We start from the raw sequence: 17733 nt of genomic DNA on the forward strand, positions 1-17733 counted from the left end.
TTGTAAGTTCTTGTCATGCACACATGTGCTCCTAGTGCAACAAAAACTCCTACTCCAACCTTTTAAAAGCATGGAAAATTAAGGATCTTAGGATGACACCAACTCTAGGTTATGATACCATTCACATCAAAAACCCAAGAGGAATTTTTAATAATTATCCTAAGCCTAGACACACAAGCATGTGTTAAAACTCTTATTATACTTACATACTTCTTATGAGAAGTTCAACACACCAAAATTGTGACGGTGAGAGCCTTGGAAGGGTGATCCTACACCATACTCCCCCCTCAACACAAATTAAGTAACTTTGGATTTAAGAAGAGCTATATCAATACCAAACTTCTTGAAACATCCTTCCTCAACCCAGGTGGCTTCAGATTCAAGTTGATCCTTCCATTTGATTAGATTCTCCATGTAAACTTGATGCCTTGTAGCTTTCTTCACTCTAGATTCCAATATTTTCTCTACTTTTCTAGCTTATTCTTAGGCATGGCATTGGTGTCAATATTTTGTAGTACCCTTGGTGGAGCTATACTTTGTTGACTGATATCCCCTTTAAATTTGATCAGGTCTGCAACATTAAACACCAGTGAGATAGCTAAGTCTGATGGAAAGTCCACTTTGTAGGCATTCTCTCTATATTTAACTAAAACCTTGCATGGACCAACTCTTCTCATCTGGAGCTTAGTGGGAACACTTTGTTTCACTCTTGCTTTATTAAGGTGGACCATGACATAGTCCCCAATCTAGAATTTTACTTCTTTCCTCTTCTCATCCATTTTGTCCTTGAGTCTTTGAGTAGACTCCAACATGGTTTTCTTCACTTGTTCTTGAACCTCTTTGATAGTTTGAGTGAAATCTTTAGCTTGTCCACTTTTTAACTCCATAGGAACTAAGTATCTTAACTCACTCACTCCTCTAGGGTGTCTTCCATACACTATCTCAAAAGGACTTCTTCTTGTGGTCCTATTGTCACTATCATTGTAAGCATATTCTGCCTGAGATATAATAAGATCATAATTTTTCCCATACTCCTTTGTTAAGCATCTTAGCAAGTTACCAAGCACCCTATTGATGATCTTAGTTTGACCATCAGTTTGAGGATGGTATGTTGAACTAAAAGTTAGATTAGTTCCCAGCCTTTTCCATAGGGTTTTCCAAAAATGACCCATGAACTTGTTGGCCCTTTTAGACACAATACTCAGAGGGAGTCCATGAATCCTAACTATCTCCTTAAAGAAGAGATGTACTATATAACTTGCATCATGAGTAGTTTTACATGGAATGAAATGACTTGTTTTAGAGAACTTGTCAACTACAATATAAATGCTATCCATACCTAATTTGGTTTTAGGGAGTCCAACCACAAAATCCATACTTACACATTCCCAAGTACTATTTGGAATTGGAAAAAGTTGATAGAGTATTGCATTTCTTGAACCTCCTTTAGCTCTTTGGCATATTCCACATTTCTCAACATATCTTTCTACATCCCTTGCTATCTTAGGCCAAAAGTAGTATCTCTGTAGTAACTCCAATGTTTTGTTTATGCCAAAATGTCTGTTGAAGCTACCATTATGCTTCTCTTGAATCAAATTTTCCCTCATGGATCCCTTAGTTACACATAGCTGATTACCTTTAAACAATAATCCATTTTGAAGGGTATAATCTACAAACTCACTATGAAAATTGTTCTCAAACTCTAGGCATACCTTGTAGGCTTGGGTGAAGTTGTCATCCTCTTCATACAAATCCTTAAAACCTACTATTCTAGTGATTTGCAGTTGTACTTCTTGGATAGTCAAAAATTTTCTACTCTAGGCATCTACTACCTTGTTGATCTACCCCTTCTTGTGCTTGATTGTGAATGTAAAAGATTGTAGATACTCCATCCACTTCAAATGCCTATTACTAAGCTTCTCTTGAGTTTTTATGTAACTCAAAGCCAAATTATCAATGAAGACAACAAATTCTTTGGGTAGAAGGTAACCTCTCCACTTCTTGAGAGATTGTACCAATGCATACAACTCCAAGTCATAAGTTGAATAATTCTTCTTTTCCTCATTGAGTTTCTCACTAAAGAATGCCATAGGCCTTCCTTCTTGACTCAATACACCACCTACTACTACATTACTTGCATCACATTCAATGGCGAACAACTTATCAAAAGTAGGTAAGAGTAGGATAGGTTTTGTATCTACCTCTTGTTTCAATGTTTGAAATGCATTCTCTATTGCCTCACTCTATTTGGACTTTTTTTTCAGCCCTCCTTTTATGATGTTTAGTATTAGTTCACAAATTCCACTGAAGTTCCTCAAAAACTTTCTATAGAATTGTGCCAAGCCATGAAAACTTCTAAATTTAGTTCATAAACTAGGAGCAGGCCAATCCAATATTGCCTCCACTTTCTTGGGTCCGTTTTCAAATTACCCTTAGACACTACAAAGCCCAAATAGACTAGTTCTTGCTTCATAAATACATGGGTAAAAGTACAAAGTTGTGTCGCCTTTCAACTTGATTTATTAGAATGATTGAACTTGAGTATTTCAATCTAAAAATTAATTTTGTTCAAACATATGATCTAGATAACTTCACTATAGCTAAGTTATATATGGTCTCACACTTTTTGAATTGGAAATGTCTATTAAATGCATGTTCTATACTAGTTTGTATCCAATTACTAAAGAAATATAATTATTTTAGAAAACTAGTGTTTCAATAACTCTTACTATTTTTTAAATTTTTTTTTAATAACTTATAAACACCATTTTATAGAGCTCAAGTTCAAGAATATTCTCATATATATTTTATAGTGTTTTAATTAGATATAGTATATTGTAATTTAAAAAATTCTACAAGCATGTATTTTAACACTCGAAAAGATGTCAATTTTGAGAAAGAAAAAATATTTAATGATATAAAAAAATATAAAAAATATATGATGTTCTAGAGGAGATAGTCCTCTTCTAGAATGTATAGTTTTTATTCAAATCAAAATAGATTTGTTTTTAAAAATGTGGTTGGAGATGAGAACTATAAATTTCACATGTGTTGAAATTTGAATCATTATAAATTAGAAAAGATATATCTAAATCTTATTTTTATTTTTTAATGTTCTAGATATATATGTTATGTATAACATAATCTAAGATCGAAGGAAAATATGTTTATTTCCATATAGTTTTGTGGTGGGAACTAGACCCCTACTTTTTAGTATTTTTTAGCAACTAAAAAAACATGTACAAAAAATATGAAAATATATCATTTCCTATTTCAAATAATTTTTGAAAATTATAATCCTAAACTTGATCAATTTCTACACATTTCATTAGTTTACTTTATTTTCAAATTCTAAATAATAATACTAGTTTTAAATCATTGAAGGTGAACAATTATACTTTTGTTAGCCATTTCTTTTACAAAAGGGTGACAGAGGATTGTGCTTTTACCCACACACTTTTCTTGATTAATGGCTAATTGCTCTTCCTGGAGTCTCTTCATGACCAACGTCAAATTTCCAAGGTGCTCTTCCTTTGTTTTTCTATAGATGAGTATGTCACCTAGATACACTACTACAAATTTTCTTGTGAAGTCCTTCATAACCTCATTCATCAATCTCATGAAGGTTCTTGAGGAATTAGTAAGCCCAAATGACATTACAAGTCATTCATACAATCCATCTATGGTTTTAAAAGTGGTCTTCCACTCATAACCTTCCTTGATTCTAATTTGGTGATAACCACTCTTTAAATCTAGCTTGGTAAAGTACATAGCACCTCCTAAATAATCCATCAAGTCTTCTATTCTTGGAATAGGGAATCTATACCTGATGGTGATCTAGTTAATAGCCCTTGAATCTGTAGAAAGCCTCCACTTTCCTCCTTTTTTTGCTACTAAGACCACTGGGACTGTACATGGACTAATACTCTTCTTAATCAGCCCTTAATCCAAAAATTCATGCACTTGTCTTGCCACTTCTTTATTCTGATCTAGAGTAAACTTATAGGCTGCTTTGTTAGGCAAAGAAGTGCTAGGTACAAAATCAATTTTATGTTTGATTGCTCTTTTATGTGGTAGTACTACTAGTGTACCATCTGAGATAATGTACTTGAAATCATCAAGAATCTATTGCATTTCATGAGTTATTGGTTGTAACTTCTTGTCTTCCTCCTTTGCTTCACCATGATAGCACATCCTATGGCATCCTTATCCTATAATTCTTTTAAGAACTCTTTACCACTACTAAGTAACACACTAGTAGTCTTAGAACTTTCCCCTTCATTCTCTATTAAGGACTAAATTTTGAAAGTCCTTCCATTTTTCTTAAAAGAAATGACATTCTCCTCTCCATCATAGATCACCTTCCTGTCAAATTGCCATGGTCTTACCAATATAAGATGGCTTGCATCCATGGGTAAGATATCACAAAGAACTTTATCTTTATAGGCTCCAATAGAAAACTCCACCCATGTCTACTCATTAACTAGTACACTTTGCTCTTGAGTCAACCAAGTCACCTTGTAGGGATTTGCATGAGGAACCTTTGTAAGTTTTAGCTTCTTTGTTGCCTCGTCTGAAATAATATAATCTATTGACCCTGAATCCACTATGACCTTGCAAACTTTTCCTTGGATCATGTGTAATGCCCTGCCAAGGGATCCAAAGAATTTTACTAAGTTTTCCAAACAATTTTTTTTTTTAACATAGAAGATAAAACCATTCATAACATTTACGAAAGCAATAGCAACAATTCAAATGAAAATAAACATAACAAATATACATAACAGGCTACATTCTTTAAAGATCCCTTAACGTTGTATCACATCTAAATTAACTATTCATCTAACATCCCATCCTTATGAAATAACAAAGATACATCCAATATACTTAAACAATATACAAGTGTCCTTTTTTAATTATATTTTAGTTTAGCTCAATCATCCACTATACATATCACAGAGTATGAAAAGCTTAAAAGAATAAACATCCTAATAAATAAAGTACATCATCATCATCTAATATTAATCCATGATGCAATAACATAAATGAAACCACATATCATACATGATACATCATCGCAAAAGATATAAACATCCATCACAAAAGATAACCATATATCACAAACATAAATAACTAAGTGCATGGTTCCTCCCAACCATAAATAGCATCATTAGATCATTGTGGATCCTAGCCATCCCTCTGTGCATAACATTCGAAAGCACCGAAGAGATCATCGGTATTAACATAGTAGGAATGTCACTCTTAAAACATCCTACTAACATGCAAAGTAAAGCATAATAAATCATCAACTAACATATGCAAAGTAAAGCAAATCATCAATATAAGAAACATACCAGTAAATACATCCATCATAAGCTATATTATCTATCATAATGCTCCAAGAACATAATGAAGAAAAATACCAACCCAGAATACTCCAGTCACGGTGTCTCAGACGGATCTCAAATGATAAGAGTGGACAATACACTACCACCCGACCACGTGGAACCTAAGTGGTCCACTCTCACCGTGCTGAGGACATAATCTCAAGTCCCAAACAGGCTATCAAAATCACATAGCATGAAAACTCTCTAAGTCCAAGAATCCTAAAAGTATACTAACTCAAAGGTTCCATCACACAAAATCGGCATCTAATTCTCAGAGGCACACAATGACATGTAGGAAACCTACTCTGCAAGCGAGAAAGTGTCATCACATTTATCATTTACAAGTTACCTTGGAAGTTAGCTAAACTCCACGGGTCCATATTGATCTCATGCGGCCACTAGTATCCTCTCATACTGACGAGGCATACTATGAAATGCACAGTCGCAACCATGCGTTCTCACTACTCCCATCCTAACCTGTACAAGCACTCAAGGCATAGGCGAGAACATCAAAATAATTATCTTTTTAAGTTCATTTAATCCCCATTTAGTGTGTAAATGTTATCACTTATTAACCAAACTTACAATGAGTTACCCTGGCAGCCACTTAGGGCCCCGACCCCCATTGCAAGCCACTTCCCGACACTACAAGTAGATTACCTACCCTAAGCTCATGGAATCATAAATCTCAAAATCACAAAAGATAATCCATAATAAAATCATTAAATATGCATAAAAGCATCAAATATCCATAAGAATCTTCAAATCTTCAAGATAAGAATCATCAAATCTCCATGAGCATATGAAAAATTATCTATAGAAAATCATGACCACAACAGTTCTCTATTGGCAACTGAAGGCATCACTGATAATCATAAGTATCAATTGGTTCTCAATAACCAAAATATATCTCAAGATAAATGGTTCTCAACAAGTGACCAAGAATATCTCAAAATCATACTGATCGAAGACTTCAAAATGGTTGAGTCAAACATGTCACAACATGACATCATCAATAAATAAATCCATACTTCAGTCCCATCATGGCGACTAGAAAATAATCCAAGGATAACTGATTGATGACTAAAAAATGATTAGCTCAAGTTCTCATATACATACCTCTCAGCTTCACACATGAAGACTGATGAACAATAACAATCAGTAAATACAAACATTTCATAGAGCATACGATCACATTACCATGCTTGGGCTTATAAAGATCGAGACCAAATAAGATCAACATGCCATCACATCTCATAACCCCCAAGCCTCTGGTAACAACCTAGGATTGGTCATCACTAGTCAACCCAAAACAAGAAGCATAAAGAATACACGATGCAAACACATGTTTTGGTTTACTAAATTCACCTACTTGAATAATGTGTAGGGGTTTCCAGTTTTTTTTTGCAAGTATATTTTCAAGTGTCTTAAGTTTCATGATTTGACCTACAAGTAAACCCAATTGTTCCCCAATAGCATTAACCTTCCATTATTAAGAATTACATTCTAAGAATAACTTAAGGATAAATATTTACTAATTAAATCATTTGTCACTTAATAAAATCATTCACTTTATTTTACTGAGATTACTAGTTGAATAACTCTTCCTTAATGTTACTTCAACTTCAACGTAATCAAAGAATCATTATTCGTTTATAAAAGAACCAATTATCAATCTTTGAATAAGAAGATTATAACTTTATTAAAATGATCAATTAACATAGGTACACCATCCATGGCCTATTACATTCTAATAGTTTTCAATTAGAAACTTAATTAAGTATTACTAAAGTTTGAGCCTTCTAATTAATTCGTTATGATCATTGACAACCATATAATATCTAAACTCATTATTTAAGTCATGAGAGTATGATTTGCCAACTTTGATATACATACTTCACAACTTTTCTAGAGGAGCATATCAATTAAAACTTTATTTCATAACTTAATTATTAATTAAATCTAATTAACTCTAATTAATTTAATTAATAATTACATATCTATGGCAACGTTCCAATTAATATCAGTTGACTAATAACTAACTATAATTTTGTAAGTTAAAGTCATCTACAATTTAGTGCACAAATATTTATATTCATAGTTCAATAATAATAACTTGTTAATATTTAATAACAAGCTATATTAGGAATCTATAATGACCACATTCGTCACTTTGCAACAATGTTTCCATTTATATTTTAATAATAACAAGTTATAATAAATCTCCAATACCAAGTATTATTATCTCAAATAAGTTTCCCCTATGTACGTTGATTCAGTTAATTAATACTCCTCCAAATTATTAACCAATTCAATTTGATTAATATCTTTTACATTATTTCAATCATTAACTAATCTCTTCTAGATTAACTCTGATCGTATTAATTGATAATTATTTAAACTATTTATACTATTATTTATTAATAGTTTGTTAGACCCAACAAACATTAATAAATAATAAACTCATCAAAACTATTATTAATCAATCTAGAGAACTTTACATAAGCTTCATTAGCTAACTCTTAATACCATTAAGGTATATCAATAATTTAGTTAATAATATATAACATATTAATAATACCATAGTAAATCAAATTATAACAACGTTATAACAGTGACTCCATGTCAATTAAATCTTAATCCATTATCATTAAAGTCTCCTCATTTAAAAACATAATATAAAATTACCATCTCTAAATTATTTAATGTACATTATAAAAAGTCCACTATATAAACTATATTAAAATATTTTTTCTTTCAATTTTCTCTCATTTAAAAATCCATTTACTTCGATTGATTAATAATTAATTACACTTCTTCTACTATTAACTAATCTTAATTAAATTTGATTTAATTAGATTAGATAATAAACCATATAAAACTAATGCATATTAATAAGATTCTATTAAGGGAGGATTTCAATAATATTTTTAATTCATTCCATGCTTTGATATATTATTTTTGTGAAGTTTAAGCATAAAGAACTTTTGGTTATGGGAAATGGAGAAATATTTGTCCTTGAATAAAATAGTCTCAGTATGACGGCCATATCTCCCTAATGAACCATTGGATCGAGCTGAAATTGAAATATGTTGGAGAGGGCTAAGTTGTGCCAATTTTGACTGGAGCGATCGAATAAATTTGATCATGATAAAAAGTTATGAATGACTGAGTTCGGGTCTATCCAAGGGGCAGCGACAGGACAATTAAAAATTTCTTCTTAAAAGGTAATTGTTCTCTAAATTTATCCAATAATTTCACTAATGGATTTGGCCATAAATCTTGAAACCATTTTCAAATCTATTTCAATTTGATTCTAATTCGAACCCAAACCCGTTTTCTCTTTTTTTTTAAATCCATGCATATAAAATTCTCAAATAAATTTAATTGCCCAAATTGAAAATGCATACAATAAAAATATGAAATTTCTCAGAAGACATATGGAAGACACGAAGAAGACAGGAATGCATGATGCAAAAATAGCATAAGAAAAATCACAAGAAACTACTAGGATTCTGATGCTAATTCGCTCTTCTTCAGAAAACTCGCAGAGCAAGCTCCCTTCTTCAGAGTTCTTGAGTCCTCCAATGCTCCAATTGCTTTCCACCCCCTCCCTAAGCTTCTATGAATGCCTGAATATAAAGAGCTCTCAAGAAACCTTTGGATTGCTTTTTGAAACCGCTGAAAGGTGTCACCAACTAAGCATGGGTCTTTTCCAACCTTTTTGATGAGTCATAGAGTTGTAGACACCTTGTGCTTAATTGATGCACTAACCCCCGTGTTGTTGACACATGTTAATTCTCATGCAAGTTTATAACTCCAATTTACTTTTTAAATAATCTCTATTTAAATTTTATAACTTTCATTTTAATTTTTATAACTTTTATTATTATTATTTTATTTATTACTTTATTATTATTTTATAATTATTATTAATTTTAATTTCTAGTTTTCTTTTATTTAATTCCTTTTTCCCAATAATTCACATTTAATTAATTACAATCAAAATATCAAAGATCATGATATTTTATTAATTTTCTCAAATAAATAATTTATTAATTAAATCTATTTATTAAGACTTAATTAATGGAAAATTCACCATAGACCTCCAAGATAAAATATGAAAACCCATCATAGAATAAATCATACAAAATAAATCTAAAGGGTTAAAAATTACGAAATATGTCATCTGAAACATTCGGTGGGTATTCAACTCAGATACTTGTCCTAATTTTCCAATTAGGACAAATGGCTCAAAGGGTTGGGATTTGGACTTGAGAATTTATCTCCCTTCTCTTATCATTGAGATAATGTGATAGGGTATGCTCATCCTGGCAATTCAGGGAAGTTGATACCCAGTACCTACAACCTGCATAAAAACCATGCATGTACAAACACAATATATACTAAACTAAATAGACAATGGTATGAAGTGGTGCATCGTGTAGATCTCGACTAGCAGGTGACTACGACTCCCTTCCTTAACCACATCAGACACGCCATACAAAAGCAAACACGCAAGGCAAACATGCACACCATACAAATGCAAGTATGGGGTAAGTATCCATAAGAAAGTACATACGATAATAAATCATCTTACTAATCATCATTAATAATTGAAAGCAATGTAATAATCATCATACATACATGAAATGTAGAGTCTAAGTAATCTCATCACATAATAAATTGAATCCATAGCACAATATCTGATAATCTCAAAAGAATGTTGCTAACCAACAACATAAAACTAGTTCTAAAAGAGTTCAGCAATGATAACAAAATGTGAACCAGAGGCAGGCACTACATCATGCACCTAACTCTATAAAGAGCCCTCCTCTATTTAGGTTCACTTTGATTGGGTTGCCTTATGAGTACCTTTCTAATCATTGAGTTCTCACCTATTTCTAATTCTAATTTTATGAGTTCATTAGTGCATGAGCTATTAATTTCTTCTTGGGCATAAGCTACCCTCTTCTCATTACTTGAGGTTTATGGTTTATCAAGAAACTTATAGTTAGGGTGTCCAAATTGTCCACATTGATAACACTTCATGGTGGCAAAGTAGGAGCTACTTCTTCCTGCTCCTCTCCCTTTGTTTCCTTGACATCCTCTTCATCTACCAAAAGATCTCCTTATACTAATTTTAGAAATTTTTTTCAAGAGTCTTCTCTTCCCTTGGTTTCTTGATTCACCACCTCTACTAGAACCACTCTTTGACCTCCTCTCGAGTCTGTACCTCTTCCTCTATTCTTGGAAGTATGGTCCTACTTGATTTTACCTTGATCTTCCACCTTTAAGGCCATTTGATAGCATTTATGAACTATTTTTGGAGTGACAAGGCTCATGTCTTCTTGAATAGACCATTTGAGTCTATTCATATATCTTGCCAACCTGATACTTTCATCTTCCACCACTTTAGACCTTAAGCATAGCTTTTGGAATTCTTCAGTATAAGAGTGCACATCCATATCTTTTTGTCTTAGATTTTGTCTCCTCCTATGTAGTTTTATTTCACAGTCTTGAAGAATTTAGGCTTGTTTGATTTTAGCCACCATTCCTTTCCAGGTAATAGTAGGACCTTTTCCTTCTTTCTCCCTCTCTATTTGAACAAATTTCCACCAAGTTAGAGTAGTACCTCTAAACCTTGACCTTTCCACCTTGACTTTTTGAGCATCAAAGACACCGTCACATTCAAAATGGTTCTCCATTCCTTCAATCTATTCCATGATGAGATCAAGATCCATCTTGCCACTAAATAGAGGAATACCTTCCAAGGCTTTGTTGTTTATTGCCTTGATTGCCTTCAAGAAAGGCTCTTCTAGTGAACCAAAGTCTAGTGTTGGAGTTTCTTCTTCCAACTCAATGTCCTTCTCATTAGCTTACTTCTCTTCTTTTTTCTCCATCTCATCCTTGACTTTATCTATGGTGTCTTAGAGCTCGCTCAATAACTGTTCAAGTTGTGCCAATCTTTCTCTCAAAGACCTATTATCTTCTTCTCACTCTTCTACCTTCTTGGCCAATTCAGAATTGGTTACCATTATGTTAGAATAACTATATTCACTAGGTGATTGCATTCACTTTGCTTTGTACTTGCTTTATCCCACACCTTTGTAGGCTCTAATACCAATCTAATGGGTACAACTAGGATAGAGTTGCTATTCTATGCTTGATCCTCTCTAGGATCCAAGTATTCTCTAGACACTTATGAAGTTTATAAGATTTATTTCTACTTAGAGAATCTCCTAACTTGTCCTAACCTTTCCACCTGTTTAAACAAACTCATCTTTTAGTATCTAAAGCTTTGAGCTCTAATACCTATTCTTCACATACGCTCTTTGGGATATTCTAGACTTACAACTAATTCCAGCCTCTAATAGGGATTTTCATGAGTTCCAATATGGTTTTGGATCATTTCACAACTTTACAATGCATTGCCAAAATTGAGTCTCCACTGATTGCACAGTTTCTTCATAATAGGGCTATTAGGAGAGTGCCCAATTAGGCCTCCACCCAGATTTGTAGGGCTTATAACACCTTCCCCTCAAAGTTTTAGCTCACCTATCCTAAAGAAAATCTAATACACTAGACTCATTCTCAAGGATTTTTAGGGTTTCAGGATTCCAAAAGGTTGTACACCATTAAGGCAAATACAAGGGTTTTAGAAGGTTTTAAGGACTACCTATTGTCCTTAATTTTTGGACACCTTCCACAACTCAAAAAAAACTTCTCATCCTCAACACAAAACCTTCTCATACTCCTCTTCAATCCATCAAAAGAGAAGACATAACATTGTCTCCTTTGCTCTTGAGAGCTCTTTTTCTGTTGTTTTCTCCTTGCTGGGCATTGCCTAGCTCGCCTGGGGCTTTGTCAAACAATTTTCTACACTCCTTTTCTAGGCCCCTAGTTGCATGGTAATGTACATGAGGGTTTATAGTTAGAGAATCCACAAGGCCATGGAAATCCCATTGTGGAAACAAGATGTATAGCCCTTTCATTGCAAAGAACTCCAAAACTAGCATCACACAATTGCTTTGAAAGAAATTTACAAAACACTCACAAAAATTAAACACAGATCTAATCTAATGCATGTACAATGGGTAATACACAATTTACAAACTATCTAATCCAACCATATCACAACCACAATGTAATTTTTTTCCAATAAAGGAAAAAACTAGTTATTATTGTTGCAAAATCATGCATAGACTGTTGTATCCATATTGCAGTAGTATAATGACAATAATGAACCCTTGGCATAGGGTTCTTAAAAACTTAAATAGACTCCTCCTCAATGTGTGTAATTTTTAGGGCTTTCTTATCCATTTGACAAGTTAGACTTATTTTTGAAGGAAAAGTTTCTTAGCAACTTTGGAGCAACTTTTTATTGTCGAGTAGTGTTTTTGCTCCAACATTCTAAGGCCATTTCTAGGTCTTCCCAAGGCATTCTTGGGATTTAAAAATTCATAAAATTACATCATCTAAGACCTCCAAACTCTCACTGATGAAAATATCTCATGGAGAATACTGTTGAATAACTTTATCTTGTTCAAGCAAATGTGGTGCTTTCAAGCAAGAACCACATTGTAAGTTCTTGTCATGCACACATGTGCTCATAGTGCAACAAAAACTCCTACTCTGACCTTTTGACAACATGGGAAATTAAGGATCTTAGGATGACACCAACTCTAGGTTATGATACCATTCACATCAAAAATGAAAGTGGAACCTTTAAGAACTATCCTAAGCCTAGACACACAAGCATGAGTTAAAAGTCTCATTGTACTTACATACTTCTTATGAGAAGTTCAACACACACCAAAAATGTGATGGTGCTAGCCTTGGAAGGATGCTTCTACACCACAAAAGGATTCCCTTTGGTTTAATCAATGTAGGAGCTACATTGCAAAGAATTATGGATGAAGCATTTAAGGGGTTGGTAAACAAATGCATAGTTATTTATATGGATGACCTTATAGTCTTTTCTAAAGAGAGGAGTGTCGATATTACTAACCTGAAACAATTTTTTAACTAATGTTGTAAATATGGTATATCACTTAACCAAAAGAAATATTCATCCAGAGTTACGAAACTGAATCTCCTTAGCCACATCATTTTTCAAGTCGGTATTTTAATTGATCCCAAAAGAATAGAAGAAATGTCGATGTTGTTACCTCCCCATAATCACAAAGAGCTTAAGTCTTTCTTTAGGAAGATGAATTTTGTTTGTAAATTCATGAGCATGTTTGCCAAATTATTTCAGCCCCTCAATGATTTACTAAAGAAAGGAGAAAAAATTGATTGGGTTCCTGAAGTCAATAAATATTTTGAAGATATCAAGTGGTCATTTCTACTGCCCTAGTACTTGTGTGTCCTGATTATGAGCTGCCTTTCAAATTATATTCTATTACCTCATAATATTTATGTGCAAGTATTGTATGCACCCTAAAATGGTCACCTAGACTATGGGCCCCCATTATTCAATTTATCAAATTTTCAGAATCAATGGTTTGCAATATTTTATTAAATAAATTAAAATTGATTTCTTTGATCAAATTGTAATTAATTGAATTATTTCAACATTTCCTAAGGTTTGATCATTTTATCCTAAGTCTTATTGAATTAAAAGAAAACCTCTCTTTTAATTAAATAATTAATCCACATTTAATTAATTAAGAGAAAAACTCCTCTTTTAATTTAATTAAATATTTCTTATTTAATTAAAAGAACTTGCTCCCTTTTAATTAAATAAAATCCCACTTGAAAAAAGGAAATAAAATTTAAAAGAATGAAATAAATTCTTTTTTTTCCTCTAAACTTAAATGCACATATTTGTAAGTGAGATTCCATATAATTTTCCTCCTCTTTTTTCATTGGTGAAATTTTGTCTCACACGGATCATTCTTTTTCCATCCTTGATTAAATATTTTTGCCTCTTAATATTAGTCATCTATTCTTCTTTATAATGGAGATCCCTCTCCTCTCTTTTGGACATCCATGATTATGCTATTATTATGATATAGGTTTGGAGAGTGATTTTTGGAGGAGTTTGAGCATTAAAGCTTTTTGTGGAGAACTTCTATCTTCCTTTCTTCTTCTCTCATGCATCCATGGTTTCCATCATCACGATCCATCTTTGCATTTTTATATTAGCTTAGATCCATGTTTTCTTTCATAAATTAATATTGCATTGTTATTTCATTTTGTTGGTGTAAATAAGTATTTACTATTTACACTTTACTTAAGTTTACTTAGGTTAATCCATTATTTAATTATTTTGCATTATTTTATTATTTATTTAGGTGAGACACTTAGGAGTTTGTGTACTCTCATAGAAGTGCACAACTCTATTTATGCACATGGTGTCTACAATACTAGAGTTTGCATCATTCACTAAGTTGTCATGTTAACAACACAGTTATTCACACTCCTAATTTAGCACATGTTGTCTACACCACTAGTTTGCATGCTACACCATTGTAGGCTTATCCTCACGTCATTGCACTTACTTCTATGCTTAATGGAGGATAACCCATATTTGGTGGGCATGTGCCTAGTTGTATGACTTATCATGATGCTAATTTCTATGCATTCTAGAAGCTCTCTAGAGGCCTTTACATATAGGCACTCCTAGTGTACTTGCATATGGTTGTATGTCATATTGAATGAATATTGTCATTCTTATCATACTATCTCTATTGGTCTACTATTGTTCTTGTGTGATTTCCTTGGTCTTGGGTGAATTCTAGCCTAAGCCAAATTCTTACATGGTAGTAGAGTTAAGAGAGATTCTCTACACATAGTCATTTGAGACCATTCATGCTTTGGCACCTTGATCCAAATTTGAAGCATCTGCAGAAATTGAGTGCATTTAGAGCCAGATTTGACCTCATCATTGCATCTAGAATTTTGATTTGATGAAGATCAACTATAAATTTTCTCATGCGAGGTGAAAGTTGATTGTGAGGCAAAAAAATTTTGCAAATCAAAATTTGGAGGCCTTGATTTGCAGTTTGGATATGATCTAATTCAATCTAATTATTTGCATTTTTAGATCTATTCATTATCTGTATTTTTTGAACTAGTATTTTTAGATTTATCAGTTACATAGGTAGAGAAATTTTTTTAGCTCAACCAGGCAGTGACACCCTGGCTCAACTCTATAATTTTAGTGGAATATTCTAAAATTATTTGTAGGGTTTATTTATTATTTTGTGGGCTATACAACAAATATTTGGCACTATAAATTTACAACCCACGGCTGAGTGACACCATCTTCAAAATTCTAACATATAGCTCCCCAGCTGGCAAACCCAACTCGATGACACACTAATCTTCACCACCGGTGGGCTTCCTTTTGATTGAATCCCATGGCCTTCACTATTTAAAGTGAGCATAGAGTTTCCTCCCACTAAATGTGGGATAAAACCCACACCACAATAAAAGTTTTCGATAGGTAGGTTTAAAAGTTTGGCAACAACTTTAGAATCTTTGATGAATATTCTAAACTAGAAATTGCATTTAAAAACTCATATGTGGGCGAATGCAAATCAGACATGCATCATGTACACTGTGCAGATCCAGTCATATGTGACACGTAACCTACCTACTCCATGTCAGCACTTGTCATAGTGACAGTGGCCCACATGGAATACTAATCACCCCTACCACATCCACACTAGCCTATACACATGGAAGACAAGTCAACTTGATCCAATCAGTAGTGAAGTCCATGTCATCACTACGCAGGCTCTGCCACATTGGCAGACATACATCTAACTCAATCCACATTAGCAGATCTATACCTGACTTGGCAAGCCACATCATCTACCACATTAGACTTTTTTGTACAATATGTAGGTGTTGTACTATTGACTTCACCATCCATATGGTTGATGTCATTACTGAAATCATCATAGGGCCTGGGTACATTAATGTCATCAAGTTCACTGGCCTAAATTTGATGGTCATCTAATCATCATTTTAGGCCAAAATACAACTACAATGATGACCTAATGACCATCAAAATTAACCCCATATTTTGTTGATGCAAGCCCTCTCTAGATTGATTTTCAATTTTGCAGTCCGACTTTAGGAGGCCATAACTCAAACATCCAAACTCAAAAATTAGGTGCAATTTTTTTTTAATTGGGTATAATTTCCTAAACTCTCTAGAGGTGCAGCTTTTTTCTTGTTTTGATACATGGATTTTTTATAAATTGTATTTTTTGGCGACTATACGTGCATAATCCTACATTTTGCAACTTCAAATGCTCTGTACGAGCACATCTGGAGTAAAAAATAGGTTTAATTTTTTTTAAAGTGCATTATTTTTTGTCTAATTTCCAAATCTTCTATCATATTATTAGGTTGTGTGGATAAAAGTGTCAATTTTAAAAATAGGAACTTTCTTTACTTTGTATTGCTTTAGAATTGTAGCACATTGTAAAGTTCTAGATTTTTAATTTATCAAGAGATTGTAACAAGAAAAATCAGAAGTCCATGAAGGCCAAAATTGGCAAGTGGCCCATTGTAATCACACTACTAATAAAGTGCAAAAAACATCTATTTTGGGGGAGTTTCTTGATTTAGTGAAAACAAGGGGTGTTATTGGTGTTTTATTCTCTCTTTTCTACAATTTTCTTTCATTTTTTGCATTATAGGAAACTTTAAGTTTCCTAAATTAACTCCTCATAACTATGTAACATGGTCCATAAAAATTTGGTATCACCTAATGCATAATGGAGTTTCACAATATGTAGATGGTACTCTTCCTAAACTAGCAGGTGATAAAGTATTAGTAAGTGATATTTCAGCTTGGGTAGCAATTGATATGAAAGCCCTAAGTGATATATGTTTGGGGGTTGGTGATAAGATCATGTATCAAATCAAGAAGTGTTCTACATCCAAGGAAGCTTGGGATACCCTCGAAAACCTTTATGGTAAAGTGTCTGAAGAGGATGCTTTCAAAATTGAAAATGAGCTTGTCTCCTTAGATCCTAAGTCCTATGATTCAATATAGGATTTCATCATCAAGGTGAATGAACTAAGGACAAAGCTTACTAATTGTGGGAGTTCTATCAAAGATGATAGATTGATTTATCTCACACATAACAAGCTCCCATTGAAATATTCCACATTTGTATCTTTTTTTAACACCTCAAAGACTACCTTAAGGTCTACCTATAAGAAAGTCACTTTTGATGAATATGCTAATATGTTGGATACTGAAGAAAAGAAGTTGAAATCAATGGGGATTCTCAAATCACCTCAGTCTAAAGCATTGGTGGCCAACAATGAGGGTTCTCAAAATTCATCCGGATAGTCTTCAATTAAAGGAAAGGGTAAG

The sequence above is a fragment of the Cupressus sempervirens genome, chromosome 4 (genome assembly GCF_028749045.1).
Source record: "Cupressus sempervirens isolate cs-2001-9-10 chromosome 4, ASM2874904v1, whole genome shotgun sequence".
Taxonomy (NCBI): Eukaryota; Viridiplantae; Streptophyta; class Pinopsida; order Cupressales; family Cupressaceae; genus Cupressus; species Cupressus sempervirens.